Below are 18,619 nucleotides of genomic sequence, written 5' to 3' on the forward strand. Positions count from 1 at the left end.
AGCCTACTCGACTGTGGGGGGCCGGGACCCATTTGATTTTTTGAAGTTGTTGATGCCAAAAGTAAGCGGAGCCTGATGAATGGCCGGCTCACTCTCAGAGCCCTCGGCACCCTGGGGAGCACTGTCTTAGGCCGTGGCTTTCCTGCCTGGGCTTCCACCATGGTGCCCACCGCTCCTCCTGCACTTTTCCCTGCCCCGTTCAAAACCAGAATCTAGAGGCACGAAGACTCGCGTGGCAAGTCCACAGACGTCTCCCCCTGCACTGCAGCTGCTGACTGCTCCCTCTCGCCATTGAGCTGTTAGGTCCTTGCAAGCAGAGCGACAAAGACACCACCCGCTGGAGTAACTTCAGCCAGGCTCCCCTGAGCCCTCTTCCTGACTAGGCCCCGACCTTGGGCCATGTCCTTGGCCCACTTAGTCCAGTTTACGCAAGAATCCTGCTGGGTCATTTTAGTAAAGACCCCCTATTCTGTATATCTAATCAAATTCCTCAGCCCCTCCCCTCCATATCTTATCACCCCGGTTTGCCTTCAGCAAGACTTCTGTTGAGTCTGTCTAGCAAGAATCCTCCTCCCCCTTACTGTTTCCTTGTAGCAATTTTCCATCCACTGACCTCCACCCTGCTCTTTGGCTATAAATCCCCACTTGTCCTTATTGTATTTAGAGTTGAGCCCATCCTCTTCCCTATTACAAAACTCCCACTGCAATAGTCCCTTGAACAAGTGCCAGAAGAATTCTTTCTCTGACCAGGGTCAGCTTGACTTTGCATACCTAGGATCTAACACAGTGGATGCTCTGTTAATCATTTGTGAAGGGACAAAAGAATAAAAGAAAGAAAAAAAAAAAAACAAGCTATCCTTTGCCTTGCAAAAAGGGTCTATGAAGCCCACAGACCTGTGTTCAAATCCTTGTTTTGATATTTACTAGCTATGAAATCATGGATAAACTAGTGAACTTACTTGTGTTTAGCTTCATTAGCTACAAAGAACAAAGATAATATAGCCTATTCTTGTAGAACTCTTTTGAGAAGCAAATGTGATCAGGTGAAATGTCAGGCTCTAGGTATTGGCTCAATAAATGGTTATCATTATTATTGCTATTAATAACAATAATGGCAAAATGACTACCCAGCCTGGGGCATGGAGAAAAAGTGTAATTACATCTAGAACTTCTCCACTTGTCCCAAAGCTGTTCCATTCCGTTATGGCCTAAATTGTGTCTTCCCAAAATCTGTATGCTAAAGCCTTAGCAGCCATGTGACTGTATTTGGAGATAGGGCCTTTACAGAGGTAATTACGATTAAGTGAGGTCATGAGAATGGGGGCCTGACATGATGGAAACGGTGTCCTTACAAGAGGAAGAGACCCCAGTGACCTCTCTCTCCACGTTCACAAAGGGGGAAGGGCACAGTGAGAAGGCAGCTGTCTACAAGACGAGAGGTCTCACCAGAAACCAATCTTGGCACCTTGTTCTTGGACTTCCAGCTGTCAGAACTGTGAGAGAATACGTTTTTGCTCTTTAAGTCCCCAGCCTGCGGTATTCTGTTATGGCAGCCTGAGCAGATTCATGCATATTCTAAGGCCGGCTGCTGACACTTAGCTCCTACTCTGTGAACAGTCCTGGTCGCCCCTCTTTCATACTGTAATTTCTCATCTATCACTGTATGCCTTACCCATCCAATCTGATTTTTATCAATTCCATTGAAGCCTTTATTCCCTTTTCCAGAATTTGGCTCTTCAAAGCCTATGATTATTTTCAAATCAAGCTGCTTCCAAATGAAAATTGGTATTCAATATTTTGAGTTTATAATTTTATGTGACCAAAGGACTAATAACTAATTAATTTTGAAATGACTAGAGAAGTTATAGAAAATTGACACAGACCGGGAAGGCTTTGTGGAGGAACTATATCATGTGTTAAGAAGGGAGGGAGGTTTTATTATTTTGGCCAAAGAGAAGGTGAAACCCCGCATTTTTTTGAGGCACTGAGCTCATCAATGCTTGTAATTCAAATTTTAAAAGAGTAAATCCCTTTCCGTGACACCATTTGGGTGAGCAGATGTTTCAGTTATTTATTGCCCAACAAACCACCACATAATTGAATAGATTAAAATAACAATGATTATTTATTTTGCCCATGAATCTGAAGTCTGGCCAGGGCTTGGCAGGGACAGCACATCTCTGTTCTATGTGATGAGAGCCAGGGCAAGCCTACTGGGGGCTGCAGGAGCCGATTCCAAGGTGGCTCATTCACATTCTCAGTTTCCTCCATATGGGCCTCCATACGGGTTACTTGGGCTTCCTCATAGCATGGTAGCTGGGCTCCAAGAATGAAGTGTCAAGAGACAGGAAGGAAGTAGAAGCTGCCAGTTGTTAAGGACCGGAATTGGAAACTGGCATAGGATGACTCTTGCCTTAAAATCTATCCACCGATTTGTCATAAAGCCCAGATTCCAGGGGAGGGTCCTATCCCCATCTCTTGATAAGAGACATATAAAATAATCTTGAGTGCATGTTTTAAATCTGGCACAGTGGATGGTATAAATCAGAAGTTCTCAAACTCTGGCTGTATTTAGAAACAATTTGAAGTTAAAAATAAAATAGCAATGCGGTAACTATCTTAAGCAATGCTGGTTTAATTGGGTTGGAGGAGCCCAAGGTACCTGTATTCTAAAATATTTCTAGGTGATTCTGACATGCAAACAGGTTTCTGGGCCAAAGTGCCTGTGTCCAAGTGTTGGCACAAGTGGGCGTGAATCTCCGGGTGAGAAGGAGGCTCCGCCCGCTGTCGGGAGCCTGAAGGAAGCACAGCTTGAGAAGTTGACCCAAGAGTTATCACAACACCACAGCCTACAAGATAAATTGCTTCCAAATGAGTGCAGGGGACAACCTTCAAGTAAATGGAGCTGCCGTCATCACACATGCTTTTTCTCATATTACATTTTACCTGCAATTTGTAAATATTACAAAAAGAATCAATAATGCTGCCATAGTGCCATAATCTAATTTGTCTTTTCTGATTGTGTGAAGCATGAGTAGGCACCTGGCATCCCGTTTCCAGACCTCAGAGAGCAATGTTAAACATTTATAGTGCACTTAATCATCTGTCAGAAACGGACAAAGGCATAATGTCTCATTAATAATTATTAAATCATTGAGTTGCACAGAGGATGCCCCCCTCTTTACTGACATAATGACCAGTAACCACTAAAACACAGTCCTTTGTGATGCAGGACAAGCACGTCTAGTCGTGGGAATCTGCTTGGGGAAATTAATAAAAAATCATATTAAGAGACAGGCTTTTAGAAAAGAAGAAAACATGCATATGGAGTCCTGCAATACTCAGCCAGCGCAGATAGCTGCTCCCTCCCATCACAGTCGGGTTAAAATTCAGTCAGGCTATTGCTGGGAGTGAAGAGATGTGAAAGGAAATGAGCTTATTTGCTTTCGGAGGTTAGATAACTCATTTAAAAATGCCCAGCTTGGGGCTGTTATTCATAAGTATGTGTATCATTTTATGAATAAAAGAGATACATATTTTGATTTGAAATGAGGCTGGGATAGAAGGAGCAATCTGAAATTTTCAGGACTTGGGTTTTATTTCTGATGCTGGCTGTGAAGATTTTTTATTATATAACAACTTTTAATATCAGGCAATGTCATTTTAGCAACATATACTGCAAGAATTGAATTACAACGGTTGTAAATTCCACCCTCCCATCACCTAATAGTCAGCCTAGAGAATTTAAAGTTTTAGCCTTTAAATATTTTGCAGGCTATACATATTTTTCTTTAAAGAAAATATGATATCATCTCTTTTCATTTTTCATTTTCAACCTTAAACTTGCTTCATTCTGGGTAAAAGTGAAGCTTCCTAATCCATTGGGTGATAATTGGATGACCCAATCAATTACGGTGGAGATTCAAGGCTGTGCAGAATCGTTATGGGAACCTCAAGGGGTCCGTTTGGCCTGGTGTGATTCTGTGCTGCCAACATTCCTTTAGTCAAACTTTTGAAGTCTTTCCATGCCTTCTAAGGCTGGTCTTTGACAACAAGTGTTGAACACACAATATTTGCCTTTGGAGCTCATCCTTCTAGTTCTGGACCAGTAATCATTCCCGATGTCCCTTCCTGCCATTAGTTGTCCCTCTGCACAGTTATAAACACAGATCACTCATAGCCTTTTGAACCCCCGGGGGTTGAAGCACTTGTAAGCTGCCACGTATGGGGAAACTCTCAGAACATCTTGTCTGTGTTGCCACATCTCACTAAGGTTTTGAAAGGTGGATCCCATTTAAAATGCCTCTTAAAATGTGGTAAGATTGAGTTTTATGTGAATTTACCTGAACAAATTAATAAAGTTATGCCTCATCTCCTTGGTCCATAAATGATTTAAAGCACATTCAAAACACCATAAAGAGAAATAGGTGAGAAACAAGAGGAAAAAATGCTGGTGGAGATATAAAAAGGACAAGGAATGAAGCCAAAACAAAAATGCAGGCCATACAATCTGTTACTCTTGTAACAGATGGGCTTCAAATTGCTCAGTAAGTGTTCTAGAAACTAAATGAAAAAGGGACATTTGATTGGTTATATATTTGGAGTTCATGAGATTAAAGACATACCCACCCCTAAGGAGATGCACAGCTCATTTTGATATTATGGCAAAAATAATATTCCTTCTGGGACTCTCCCTAATGTGTAATGCAACAGTGTCCTAACCTCGTCGGTGTCGATACTGGGGTTCCATCGGAGTGTCTCTTGTTGTGTTTCTCAACATTGAATGATGGCATCGCACCATAGACAAGTCAGTGAAAGCCTTCCCAGGGGAGGGGCGCAGAGGAAGGAAAAGGGGCCCATGATGGTCTTAGTCCACACCTTTCTGCTTGTCTAGCTTCATTCAGGAGTGAACGTTAGAATATCTGGATGTAAGAATGAAAAGGGCAGATTTCACATACTCTCCAAAACAATTTTTTTTCTCTAAATTGAGCTTTTGATAAATACCAAAAGGCAGCAGCATGCTGCTGAATGCCACACTTCCAGGCAAATGCTTTCAGCGTGTGCATTTTGTGTCAACAATTGTGTGGAACCAGATGCCCTAACAGACAGTGGCTGGGGGCAAGGTTACATACTCCATGAAATATGAGGCACTGAGAAGGTGCTTACCTGAATCAGTGTCCCTTTCATTCTGCTAGGAGGTGAGCTGAAATAATATCTGTACACCAGGGGAGAGAGATGAATTGTGTCTTTGCAATTACTGTCTCAGAAACATGAGAATCAAAAAAGATGGGCTGACAAGTGATAATAGTACAAGTAAATGGCTGGTTTGTGTTGATTCCAAGATATATTAAAAGGGCAAAAACAATGGATTCACTTGTCCCTTTACTCATTCAACACATATCATTTGAACACTAGCATGTGTTAGTTCCTGAGCATGCCAATGGAAAGAAAAAGCACATGGTTTAGTTTTCTCTTTATTTTTTTTTCATTCTCATCTTACACAAATATATTGGTGTTCCTGTGCCTCCCACCAGAGGTTTTAAAGCTCAAAATTTGTTTTCCAGTTTCTAAGCACCAATGACCTCCAAAGAGCAGCAGGCCAAGCCTACTCATATAGTCTTCAGTTTATGTTCTGGTAATGACAGAGATCTTGGTGTCAGAGGGAGCATTGTTTTTATTTTCTTGTTTTTAAATTAATAAGATAATGGTTAGCAACATAGTTATGAGAGGTCATTCTAATTTCCTCACTAGAATAATTATTGGGAAGCTGTACTTTTATGCTGAATGATTTTCAGACCTAATTATTGAATATGAAAGTCTGTTTTTAAATGTCAGTTATGATGGAAAAAGAACCATTATTTTTAAGGGCTAGCAGGGAATGAGCAGTACAAAATGTTCTCGTTAAAATTTTTCTTCTCTCTTTAAAATAGGTGATCAAAGACATCTAAGTGTTCCCATCATTTTAGGAGATGTGTACATATATGAGGAATGGCACATAGGAAGACTCAGATCTTTACAATGACACTGGAAGTCCACAGAATAAGAGAAAATTTAAGCCAATAGGCAACGTCTAGCCCAACCTCCTCAGTTTGCTCATAAGAAAATTGTTCTAGAATGGGGCATTATGTCTACATGTCACAAAGTTAATGGCAGAGCAAGCGTTGAGTTCAGCGCTCCTCTTTCTGGATCTCATGGCCTGTTAAGTGGTACCTAGTAGATCCCAGAATGTCCACTTTATTGTGGCCATAATGTGCCAGCTCCAGGGGCGCAGATGGTGACTATCATGGTAATCATGTTCCCCTGTGCCAGTGGATGTGCTCTGGACGATAACACATTGGAGGAGATGTGCTGGTGCCCTTTGCAAATGTTTTGCCTCCCTGACAAGAGGGAGGCACTTGAGAATAGAGATCTTTTGCTAATACCTCCCTTGCTTTCCCTTTTGTACACTGTCGTGGCAGGACAGAAAGCTTAGAGATGTGACAGCTCTCCTTGTGACCATAAGAGGATATTGTTGCCATTGCATTGAAGTCAGCAGACTGAAAAGAGAAAATCAGTCTTATCGATGTGGTATCATTGATCTTCTGAGCAAGCTTGTGACTGACTACATCTTCCCATTAGGTTAGCAGAGCTCTCCTTTGATTTAAACCAGGCAGGAGGGTACCTGGTGTATTCAAGATAAACAAGGGGTCAGTTTTATTGAAGAGCAGTGAATGAGAGGGGTTTAGAAGGAAATAAAGTTAGGGAATAAGGGGAGACCAAAGTGAGTGGAATTTTGTAGCATGTAAGGACTTTCAGCTTTTATATGTGAAAGGGAAATCACAAAACAGCTGTGAGCAGAAGCATGATGTGTTCTGACTTATGTGTAACTGAACCACTCTGGCTGCTATGTTGAGAAGAGACTGTGTGAAGTCAAAGCTAGAACCAGGGAGACCTGTTGGGACTCTTGATATAATCCAGGAGAAAAATGTATTAGCTCAGACCAGGGTAGTTGCGGTAAAGTGGAAAGAACTCATCAGATTCTGGATACATTCTAAAGGTAAAGAAAATTCTCTCTCTCTCTCTTTCTCCTCTCTCTCTCTCTTTCCTTTCTTCCTCAAGAAAGGCAGATTGCTACATGCAGCACCTCAGTTGGATGTGTCTGGAATCTTGGGAGCTTGACTACCTTATGTTCTCCTACAAACGGCCCTTGAGAGCTTGTTTGGAGGTTCTAGTAGGGGAGTGCAACTACTTGTATATCCTTGACCAAAGAATGGTTCTCCTCTATTGGGGAAGGTCATCCCCTTTGACAGAGTGGGCAGCTTCAGGAGAAATGCATGTGGAGCAGTAAGGGAGAAAGAGGATGCCCTCCTAATGAGCCACATCAGCTGAATTCACCCCAGTGATCAATGGGGTCACATGTCACAGCCATATTGCCCGCACATCCAGAACATCTTTGACAATACAAGCAGAGATGCGATTGTGCACACACACACACACACACACACAGATTTAAGATGACTACAAGAGACAAAGTTGCCATGGGATACATGGGGAAGACAGCAGGAGGAACAGTTTCAGGGCCACAGTAAGGAGTTCTGTTCTGGACATGTTACATTTGAGGTTCCTATTAGAATTATAAGTAGAGATGATAAGTTGGCTATCAGATCTTGAAGTATGAAGTTCAGGGGAGAAGTCTATGCTAAATATATAAATTTGGGAATTTAAAAAATCATATTCACTATATGTAAGTCCATGGAACTGGATGTGATCTGCAGGGGGATGAGCATAGATAGAAAAGAGCTGTCTTTTGTGGCACCTTGGAGGCAGTTGGCTGCTTCAGGATGAAGCTGAGCATCTCTGGCAGCCACTGGCTGCCAGAAACTCATTGAAGTGGATGATGAACACCAACTTTGTATCTTTTGTGAGAAGTGTATGGCCACAGGAGTTTCTGCTGCTGAGAAAAATGGGAAGGTTATATGGTTTGAATCAGTGGTGGGAATGACAAACAAAGTTTTCCCATGAAGCATGGTGTCTTGACTCATGGCCATGTTCACCAGCTGCTGAGTAAGGGGAACTCCTATTATAGACCAAGGAGGACTGGATAAAGAAAGCTCTCATCTGTTTGAGGTAGCATTGTGGATGCCAATCTGCTTGTTCTCCACTTGGTTACTATAAACAAAGGGGAGAAAGATATTCCTATTCTCACTGATATTATTGTGCCATGGGCCCCAAAGAGCTACCAGAATCCACAAACTTTTCAATCTCTAAAGAAGATGATGTCCACTAATGTGTTGTGAGAAAGCCCTAAACAAAGAAGGTAAGAAACCTTGGACCAAAGCCCCCAAGATTCAATGTCTGGTTACTCCACGTGTCCTGCAAAGCAAACATCAGCATATTCCTCTGAAGAAGCAATTTACTAAGAAAAATAAGGAAGAGGCCACAGAATATGCTAAACTTTTGGCTACGAAAATGAAGGAGGCCAAAGAAAAAACTCCATACACAGATTGCCAAGAGCTTCTACCTCTAAGTCGGAATCCTGTAAAAAATGAGATTTTCCAAGAGTAACAGATAAATAAGAACAGAAATTAAAAAAAATAAAGAAAAAAGAAGAGACCTAGATATTGAACTCTGGAGTACTCCAACATTTAGAGATGAGGAGAAAGTGGAGACACAGAATGAACAACTAGGAAAATAAGAGAGGGTGATCCTGGAGGCCAACGGAAGAGAGTGTTCAAGGAGAAAGGACTAATCAACTGTGCCCATGGAGTCAGGTCAAACTGGCTCAAATCCCCACTTCTACATATCATGGCATAGCCAGGGTCTCTTTCCAGTCTTTCCCGGTAGACTTGCACAAGAAGATGCTGCATTTTTCTAAGTTGCCTCACACTCCACGGTCTGCTGGCTGAGAGTTCTTAGTCTCTACTCTGCATTTTGATTCATCTGTGTACATCCCCATTTTATTACCATATCACTGAACTGGAGACCTCCCTGACCTTTCTGCACAGTCCTCTAACTCCAGGTTGCATGTGTGGTAGGTTGAATGAGAGATTTTGGGGGCACCTGCAGTGTGACATCACAACATCCAGTGAAATGAATTAGCCAGGAAGGCTAGGTTTTGCTGTGGTAATAATAAAACCCAAATATCAGTGGCTGAAACCAACAAATATAACTTCTCCAATGGGCATGCAAGATTTGTGCACTTCACTATTTTGTCAACAACAAAAAAAAACCAAAACAACACAAAACAAAACACAACCTGCAAACAAATATTTGATTCACTTAGACATATGCATGCTGAAGTATTTAGGGATGATGAATACTGATGTCTGTAACACTCTGAAATACATCAAAAAATGAAATGGATTGATGAGTGGATAGAGGGATAAAAGACTAGATAGCTATGTGATAAAACAAATACAGCAAAATGTTAATTGTAGGATCTAGGTGTTGGGTACAAAGTTGTTTACTGTAAGCTTCTTTCAATTTCTAAATGTTTGAGAATTTCCATAATAGAATGTTGGAAAAGCCATAGCTACAGCTCATGTTATGCATTAGCATGGGTCAAGCTGGAAGTCTAAATGTCTAAAATACTTTGGATCGCCATGGCGGGGGTTAGGGGATGGGGTGTCAGAAATTCTGGAGGCAACTAAATGTGCTGCATGGAAAGTGACTCCTGGTAGTTGCTGTTATTTGGGAGAACTAGTTATGTGGTTCCACTGTATTACAGGTGCCTGAGAAGTCCACCTCAACCTCTGTAGCCAGGAATGGAAATATTGGCGATACTGAATGATCATTACTAATGACGTTTTTATGAATGGTTAAACCTCCTGTTCTTTGAGGCCCCTTAGTTGCTTCTACTTCTGGTGAATTGTCAGTGGCAGTGTTTTCTATTTCAATTTCAGCTTCTTGCTATGTTTGTTGGGCCTCCTTTTTCCTTTCCCTTCTCCTATCACACTTCTTATTTTCTTGTTGATTTCTTGCATAAAAATGTTAACTCTCTGTAGCTTCAGTTCTTCCAGGCTGTGCCTACAGGGCCTCAAGCCCTTATCAAATCTGTCCATGAGCTTGTTTTATTTATGGAATTTCCCCTGAGAGGAATTTTAGGGTTACTCTCAGAGTAACCACTACCTCCCGTCTCCCTGCGTGACCATGTCTCTGTGGCTGGGAGAGAGTGGGCGTGCAGTGCACTTTGCCTCTGTAACGTGTGGTGGCAGCCATGGGTTTGGCAGTGTGGCATGATGGTTAAGAGCAGACAGACCACCTGGCCAATGCTCCAGCTCCCTGACTTCCTGGCTCTGAGACTTAGGCAAATTGCTTCTCTGTGCATCACAATCCTCTTCTTTAAAATGGGGGAATGCTAATAATATTACCTCTTAGAGTTGCTATGAAAATGAAATGATTTAATTTATGGACGTGCTTAGGTTTCTAAGGGCTTAATAAGTGGCAGCTATTATTATTACCAGCAGTAAGTAACCTTAGGCAGACCGCTTAAGCCTTCAGAATGGTATGACTTTTCTACAATCTCCTGACACCAGCATCTGCATCAAATGACTGTTTTGTGATCATTTTTTCCTGCTCATGGCATTGGGGAGTGTTAAATGATCCATACATTTTCAGATTCTGTTCAGATGCAAACCCCTAGAAGGCAGGGACTCTTCATGACTGCACAACTCAATTGAGGCAGCCACTGCTTGATCAAACCTTGAGAATGATGGTGACAAACTATTGGGCTTAGATTTCTTTTTTTCCAAATGTCTTCTGGATTCCTTCTGAAATTATGAACTACAATGTTTGAAAGTTTACAAAAGGTGACAATTATATAATTGGGGAGACTATTATACCTAGTTAAACAGACATTTGTTGAATTTTGAAATACTTTCCTTTCTTCTTTTCTTCCCCCACTTCTAATAAAGAAACATATATGGCAAGCATTGTGCTAGGCTCTGACAGTAAAGTGGTAAAAAAACAAAACACAGAGCTTATAACTAATGGAAATACAGACAATTAAGTTACAGCTTAGCTGGGTCGGAGTAGAATGAGGGAATGTTACTGGATTTATTATCCAGAAAATGTCTGTGACCTTAAACCTCTCTAATCATATACATGTCTTAAGATGGATAACATGTATCATTTAAGAACAGGAAATCTTAAGACATTGCTAAGATATTTTATATTCATTAGTTTATAGGATCCCACAGCATCTCTGGGAAGTATTCACTTATCTCTCTATGTCTCTGTGGGAGCCATGCCAGAGACACTGAAGGCCTTGTTCTTGATATGCTTGATGGCCAAGGCTACTCTGAACATGGGAATCTTAATCAGAATATCCAAGGACTACACAGCTGCAAGGCCACAGCAATCTCATGTTATACTGTGCCCTTCTATAGCTGTTGGCAACTAGCCTCTTTTGTCTAAGTGGTATAATACATGTTAACCAGCCTGTGTATGGAGGAGGAGCTGAGGTAGGCACAGAGGATGTAGCTACTATGTGAGGCAGAAAAGGAGAGAGGGGAGAGGCCAGAGAGGCAAGAGCAGAGAGCTCAGGTGCTGCTGCTATGTGAGGCTGTGAATACAGAGGCAGTGTGCGGCTGTTCTGATAATGGCTGTGGGTACAGAGGATACTACTGCTTTGTAGGAAAGATGTATTGGTTCACCAGCCAGTGTGTGGCTGCCTATAGAGGACTTTGCTGTAAAGAACTATTTTGTCTGATGGCTAAATGGTGTTAACATAAAAACATTCAAACCTGTAAAGAATTTTTGTGAGTTTATTTGAGCCAAACTGTTAACATATGCTGGAAGCAGAACCTCAACGAATTGAGATAATGCTCAGGAGATTGGCAGGTTACATCTGTATTTATACATTGCAATCAAAGGAAGGGACATAGGTGGGTTACATGAAATCCATTGATGATAGACCAGAGAGGCAGGAGAAAGCAAAGCAGGGAAACCCCTGGGATTGGATAAAAGGTAAAATGATAGACACATACTTAGGTGGGTGCAGCAACAATTCATATGATAACATGGAGGAGTTTGTGGTATCTGTCCTGGCACCTAGGCACATTAGGGTGTGCCCCAAGGGGTCCAGAAAAAGGGAAGTTACCCAGACATTTCAAGGGTATGTTAAGGTAAAGGTTGACCTTGTCAGTGAAGATACTGGCCTAGGATGTAACTACCCACCATAACTGCTTTTAGTTAAAGTTTAATTTCAGACCATCCTTTGTGGTTACTTTAGGTCTCTGAGTTTGCAAGACCACCATGCAGGTCTTCCCTGAGCTTGTCAGGTTAGCATGTGCCCCCTTTGGTCCACAATGGCCATTGGCTTCTACAATAAAGACTCATTCTTATATACCCACAACTTCTCATGGCTTCTCCATCTCCCACCTGGCGTCCAAGAAGGTCCATCCCCTGGCAGAGAGGCTCAGACCCAACAGTTAGTGCAATGGGCAGGCTTCGAGAAGAAACCTTCTCTGACACTTGGCATAGTTGTTAGTAGGATTCAGGAGAATATATAGACTCAGAGCAGCTGTGCTCTGGATGCTCTGACAACCTCCTTCCATCATTTATTCATCCATCCTTCCAAGCTATTCAAACAACTCATATTTTCTACCTAAGCCCTCACACAAGATATTGGGTATAATAATACATGGTTCATAGCTTCTATATAGGCCCTCATACAAGATATTGGGTATAACAATATATGGTTCTAGACCTAGAGAACTTTACTACCAAATAGGGGATAGCAAGAGATAAACACAGTTACTTATAATGATAGGTGTGCTATAGACATATAGGTTTTCAGGGGGAAGGAATTGTTCTGGTGATTTATTGTTATGTAACAATGCATCTCAGAAGTTAGTGGTTTACTCTCTTGGGTCCTCTTTTCCAAGATAACCAAGAGAAGTAGGAATAATGGTCGTGCTGAGGCCATGTGCAACCTATTCGTTGCACCAACTGTGCCCAGTGCATGCCCAAGGACAAGGCCATTAAGAAGTTTGCCATTCAAAACATAGTAGAGGCCACAGCCGTTAGGGACATCTCCGAAGTGAGTGTCTTTGATGCCAATGTGCTTCCCAAGCTGTATGTGAAGCTGCATTACTGTGTGAGCTGTGCCATTCACAGCAAGGTAGTCAGGAATCATTCTCGTGAAGCCTGGAAGGACCAAACACCCTCACCTCAATTTAGACCTGCGGGTGCTGCCCCATGACCTCCACCAAAGCCCATGTAAGGAGCTAAGTCGTTAAAGAGTGAAGAAAAATTCTCTGGGGGGAAAATAAATGGAAATTGTACCTCAAAAAAAGTTAGTGGTTTAAAACAAGAATAGTCATTTATTTTCTCAGTTTCTGCAGGTCAGAAATTCAAGAATATTCTGTGGAGCAGTTCTGGATCAGAATCTCTATGAGGCTGCAGTCAGGTGGTAGCCATCCCAAAGGTTTATTCACTCACCTGTCTGGCAACTGTGCTGAGAAGGGTGGGGGCTGGAGCATAGGGAGCAGGGGGGGACCTTCAGACATCTCTCTATATCTCCATTTGCTTTCTCCACATAGCCTCTCCTGCTGGTGGCTCCATGGACTTCTTACACGGTGGCTCAAGGCTCAGAGTGTGCAGGACTTTAAAGAGGGAACAAAGCATGAGCCAATGTCATCATTTATATGTTAGCCTGGGATCTTCTGCAGCATGGCTTTCAAGCCTTCTCTCTTGGAAGTTGTCACAAAGACTTGCTCAAGGTCACGGTGAGGAGAAATAGATTTCACCTCTTAATGGGGGAAGAAAACTTACATGTAGAAATAGAGATATTTCTGTGGTCATTTTTAGAATGTCCACCACAGCAGCATCTAATATTTTTCTTAATGGAAGTGTGTGCAGGGGAGGTGCCAGGGAAGCCTCCACAGCTGAAGCGATGTTTGGGCCTTGTTAAAGATTGGTAGGAGTTGATAGTCTAGATTAGATAAGTGAGATATGCTTATTGTCCTCATTTTGTATATGGGAAAGCAGAATCACAAAAGGGTTGGTAAATACAACTAAGGTCATGAACTTTCTTAATGGAAATGCTGGAAGTAGTTTCTAGTTTTCTGAACCTCAGCTCAGCTCTTGAGATAGCCAGGAGATCCTCACCTAGGCGTGGGCATTTCCTCACCCCAGCCCCAGGAGGCACAACAGTCTCTAAGGGTGGGAACTGAGAGCTTTTATTTATCAAAAGGAAACATGCATCAGAAAAGGCAAAAAATACTGTATTAGATTCTATAGCTGCAATTAATCGTAGACCCCTTTGTTGAGTTCTTTGATTCTAAAATCTATCATTTAATTAAACAAGAATCCTATCTAATAAAAGGCAAATATGCAAATTGTCTCCTCGGGAGTTTGACCGGGAGACCAGGAGTTCGATTGCTTGCTATGACATGTGCTGACCACCAGAGGGTGGCAAGGAACATGGCAGGTGACCAGCAGTGGAGGCAAGGTGCTGAGGGAGCGAGGGAAGGAAGAGGCAGGGAGGCCAGGAGGTGGGGTACCTGATTGGCCCTGATCACTGGCCAGGCCTAAGGACCCTATCCATGCACGAATTCCATGCACTGGGCCTCTAGTCCTTAATACAAAATCTCAGATACTGAAGATTCTAGGAAGTATAGTTTAATTTAAGAAGGAAAGAATCTTTACTTCTTAGAGTTAATGCCTTAAGTAACACCCGGTGAACTAGTGACTTAAATTAGAGAATTATTGCTTTCCCTTCATGTCTATTTTTTTATAAACCCTCAGAGATTACTGAATGACAAGAGTACTCTTTCCTTAAAGATCTTAAGGCCAATAAATTTTTATTGAGAACCAGCTAGGTGCCAAAACTGTTATTTGTTGGGGGAACAAAATGCACACACTATAGTATTTTCTCAAAAAGCCTACTCAACTTGAGTGCCAAACATGAAATGTTGTGGTATATAGATGTGTATGTACTGCTCTGCTGGTATTTAAGTTGGTTTGGGAGAAAGGGGCAATCCTGCAGAAAATGGTGGGCGGAGTAAGGAAGGATGTGTAGAAGTTCCCCAGGCAAAGCTGGTGGCAGACAGGGCAGAATAAAAGTAATCTTTTGAAGCTTCATTCAATTCAGGATTAACTGGATTGGTAAGGATGGTGGATAAAATAATTTTCTCTCCTTCTGGTGTGTTAGATTCCATTTGTCCACATCAATGGATTTCCTTAGCCAACGTCTCACTGTATCTTTATGGGTCAGATATAGAACTAATCTATTTTCTCATTTGCTTCAAAAGAAGAAAAATATTATAAATATATAAACTGAGTAGCAGTAAGTGCATTTCAAATCCTCTTTGTATGGTTCATAGTGCTGAAATTCCCATGCGTTATCAATACCAACTTTTCATTTCAGGTTGGTTTGGATGTTGGATGTATGAAATAATCTTTCAGGACTAATTCCTTTGGTTATTGAAGGCAGGATTTAACTCCACTTTCAAATGTGTTTGTATTTACAATATCCTCCTTAAATTGGAAGACGGGCTGTGTCTTGCTTTAACAGTAAGTTCTCAGTTTCCAACAAATTTGATTTGTGGCCATTGGGGAAAAGCAGGATCTTTAGACAGAATTTCCAGAACCTCAGCTTTAGTTACAGGCTTTGCATCTGTTTGCTTTCTCAGATAATTTTCTGAGGCCTATTATATCTCGGATACTTAAATGTGCCTGGGTCATCACCACATGATAGTGGCAAGACCTACACACACATCCCACACACAAAAATAGTCACAACTTAATTGCCCGACAATGGGGGAATATCTACATAAGCTGTGGCACAGCCAGGCTGTTGAATGCATTGCTGTGTTAAAATGAATTGTAACTGCACAATCAATGGGTCTGTGCTGCCTGTCACTACTTGAGCCAATTCAGCAGAGACAGGGTTGAATCATATATGAGTGTCTATTCCAACACTGCTAGCAGCGTGGGAGAGCAGCAGGTCACCCACAGAAATCTGCTCTGCACCCCCCATAAGCCAGCTGCTTATATTGGGTGAAAGGACAAAGATTACATGGGGAAGCAGGCAAAAGGGATAAGAATTGGCATGCAAAATGGGCAGTTTACAGGTAATGTGGCTGGGCGTTTCCAAAGGCCTGAGGTATGCAAAGGGTTGGGGGTTTTCAAAGGGCTGGTGCCTCTGAATTCTGCAACAAGCTTGTTAACCTCTCCATGATAATAGGCAACTCCCGGATGTGGAGGATGGGCTGAATTTCCAGGTGAGCTTCCAGGTCCCACATGTAATTCCCAGCCTGATTGGAATAAGCTCTCTTTAATCAGAACAAAACAATCATTGTTAACAGAGCATGATTAATACTTCTTATAATTATATCTGGTCCACAATATTCTTTGTATGCCCCTAACAGAATGAGGCAGCTCTCGGTGTTCTATCAGAGAAAGATCTCTAAGATGTATTGTTGAATAAAAGAGAGCTGCAGAGGAATATAGGACAACATTTAGGTGAGAGTTACTCCCATGAAACAGACACACATATATGAATGTACATGCAAGAAGCTCTGGAAGTGATACTGTTGTAATTAGCTAGTTATTAATAATAGGAAAGGAGCAAAGAGAAGGCCAGACATTCCAGGCATGTTCCCTGCAAAACACTGGGGGAGGGCACCGACAAAGGGAAGATAGACACATGCCTCGTAAAGTTGGGATGACATAGGAAGGTGCTTGGCTGTCAATCACACCTGGGGACAGAGATGGTTGGCTAGAATGGAGGTGGGCACTGCAAGCATGTGGAAATTTGGGAGATATAATCCCCTGAACAAAGAAGTTTGCTCTTTTGGTTTCTCTTGGCACATGTCTCACTTTTGGCTGCCTGGCACTCTCCCAGGGAGACTGTGGCCCTCTCTACACCGTGGACTGATAGACTGCAGGGAGCCTCATGCTGTGCTGGACCCAGCTCCCATACTGGACGGAAACTCTGGACACTGACTCTGGTTTGAGCCCTACTGAAATCCCAGCCACACTTCTATGACTGCACCAAGGGAAATGGGGCTTTGGAAAGGCAGGGATTTAACTCCATAGGGATGAAAATCATTGTTTTCCCGTGCGAGTCTCAGAAAATTCCTTTTCTTGTGATTTCACAAGGACTCCACCCCAGCAGCAACCAGTGGGGAAGAGGACCCCCCACTTCATCTGATAACAGGAGAGGTACCAAGGGTAGCAGAGATTATCTCTTTAGAAGACAGGGTTGGGGTGATGGCCCAGGAGGAGTTGGACCTTATCTGTAACTGTTGAGAGTTTTGATTACCTATGTTTTTGTAGTTTATAAGGAAGAACCCACATTCATGATGCTTTAAAAACTAGAGAAGCCAGGTAGAAGTGACTGTTCTAGTAATGGATTCAGGCCCCAGGGAGACAGCTCCACAGGGGTGTTAAATTACTTCAACAACGAGGCCTACTGCTGTGGTGGCCTGTGTAAGCAAACTAACATCTAAGCCTGTAAATGTCTCAACGTTATGAAATCGAAAGCATCAAGGAAAACCAGTCACACACAGCTAACTAGGCTTTAAGCTATAGACAATCAAATAGTTTCTTTGTTTTTGCACCTTCTCTATATAGGTCTTTCTCTCGACTCCTGTCCAAGGAGCGCTCCTAACCGCTTCCAGTTTGGCACTGCCTGATTAGAATTGATCATGCTCAAATAAACTCTTTAAATTTTTGCTATGCTTCAGTTTATTTTTTTAACAGGAGAAAGGCCAAGGCCTCCTCAAATGCTGGTTCTGCTCCTCATGGCTGTGTTAAATTAGTAAGTCACTTGTCTTCTGAGCCCAGTAGCAGCAACTTTGGATGGTTGATAAGGGAGTTACATTTGATAATTTATGAAAAGTGTCAGGCTCTACTTCCTGCTCTTGTATTCTGACTTTGTGGCCCCAGCTTCAGTCCTGGTGTTGGGATTTTTAGGGCTGTCCACCTACTTGGAGTCTTCTACTGTTCTTTTTTTTCCAGTCCCTGAAAGCTGAGCCTCTGATCCGAAGGCCCTCAGAAACTTCTGTTCAGAGAATCCCTCTTCTAGACCCTCCAGCCACACAGAATTCTACCGGCAGGGTTGATTATCTCCCTGGAGTGGAGGCTTGCTAGCATTCTTTGTCATTTATAGTCTCATCCTTTAGCACAAAGAGGAATGTTTTCAGTTCTTGGCACATCAGGGGTTTAATTCTCCCCTGTCAGTTCTCCTCCAGAAGCTGATCTTCCTGTGGGAAGTGGACATTTGTAAACCAATGGCAGCTTGCCTGCGAGGAAACAGCAGAAAGAGCCCAGAGGCCTGCAGATTTGTTTGAATCTGCAAAGAAGGCCAGCTCCTCTGGGGCAAGTTGGCCACAGTGGCTTCAGGGAAGAGCAGGGCAGCTGCCCTCTCCAGTGAGAGAGGAGAGACTTGTAGATTAGAACCTTCTTGGCCCTGGATGGGTAGCTCAGATGGTTATGTAACTGGACAACCAAGGGGTCCGGGCTGCCTGTCACCACTTGAGCCAATTATGGAGAGGCAGGGTTGGATCATATATGAGCATTTATTCTAATAATGCCAGCAGTATGGGAGAGCAGTCGGTCACCCACAAAAATCTGCTCTGATCCCCCTTGCCAGTTGGCTGGTTATATACACACACGAGGGAGAAGATAG

General features: G+C 42.5%; 2 pseudogenes; both read left to right on the top strand.

The window, feature by feature from the left end:
• Positions 1-5,577: 5,577 nt before the first annotated feature.
• On the top strand, positions 5,578-8,544 carry LOC106698738 (annotated as a pseudogene).
• Positions 8,545-11,999: 3,455 nt separating this feature from the next.
• LOC106698739 lies at positions 12,000-13,204 on the top strand (annotated as a pseudogene).
• Positions 13,205-18,619: the final 5,415 nt, after the last annotated feature.

This window comes from Myotis lucifugus, unplaced genomic scaffold (assembly GCF_000147115.1).
Source record: "Myotis lucifugus unplaced genomic scaffold, Myoluc2.0 scaffold_224, whole genome shotgun sequence".
NCBI lineage: Eukaryota > Metazoa > Chordata > Mammalia > Chiroptera > Vespertilionidae > Myotis > Myotis lucifugus.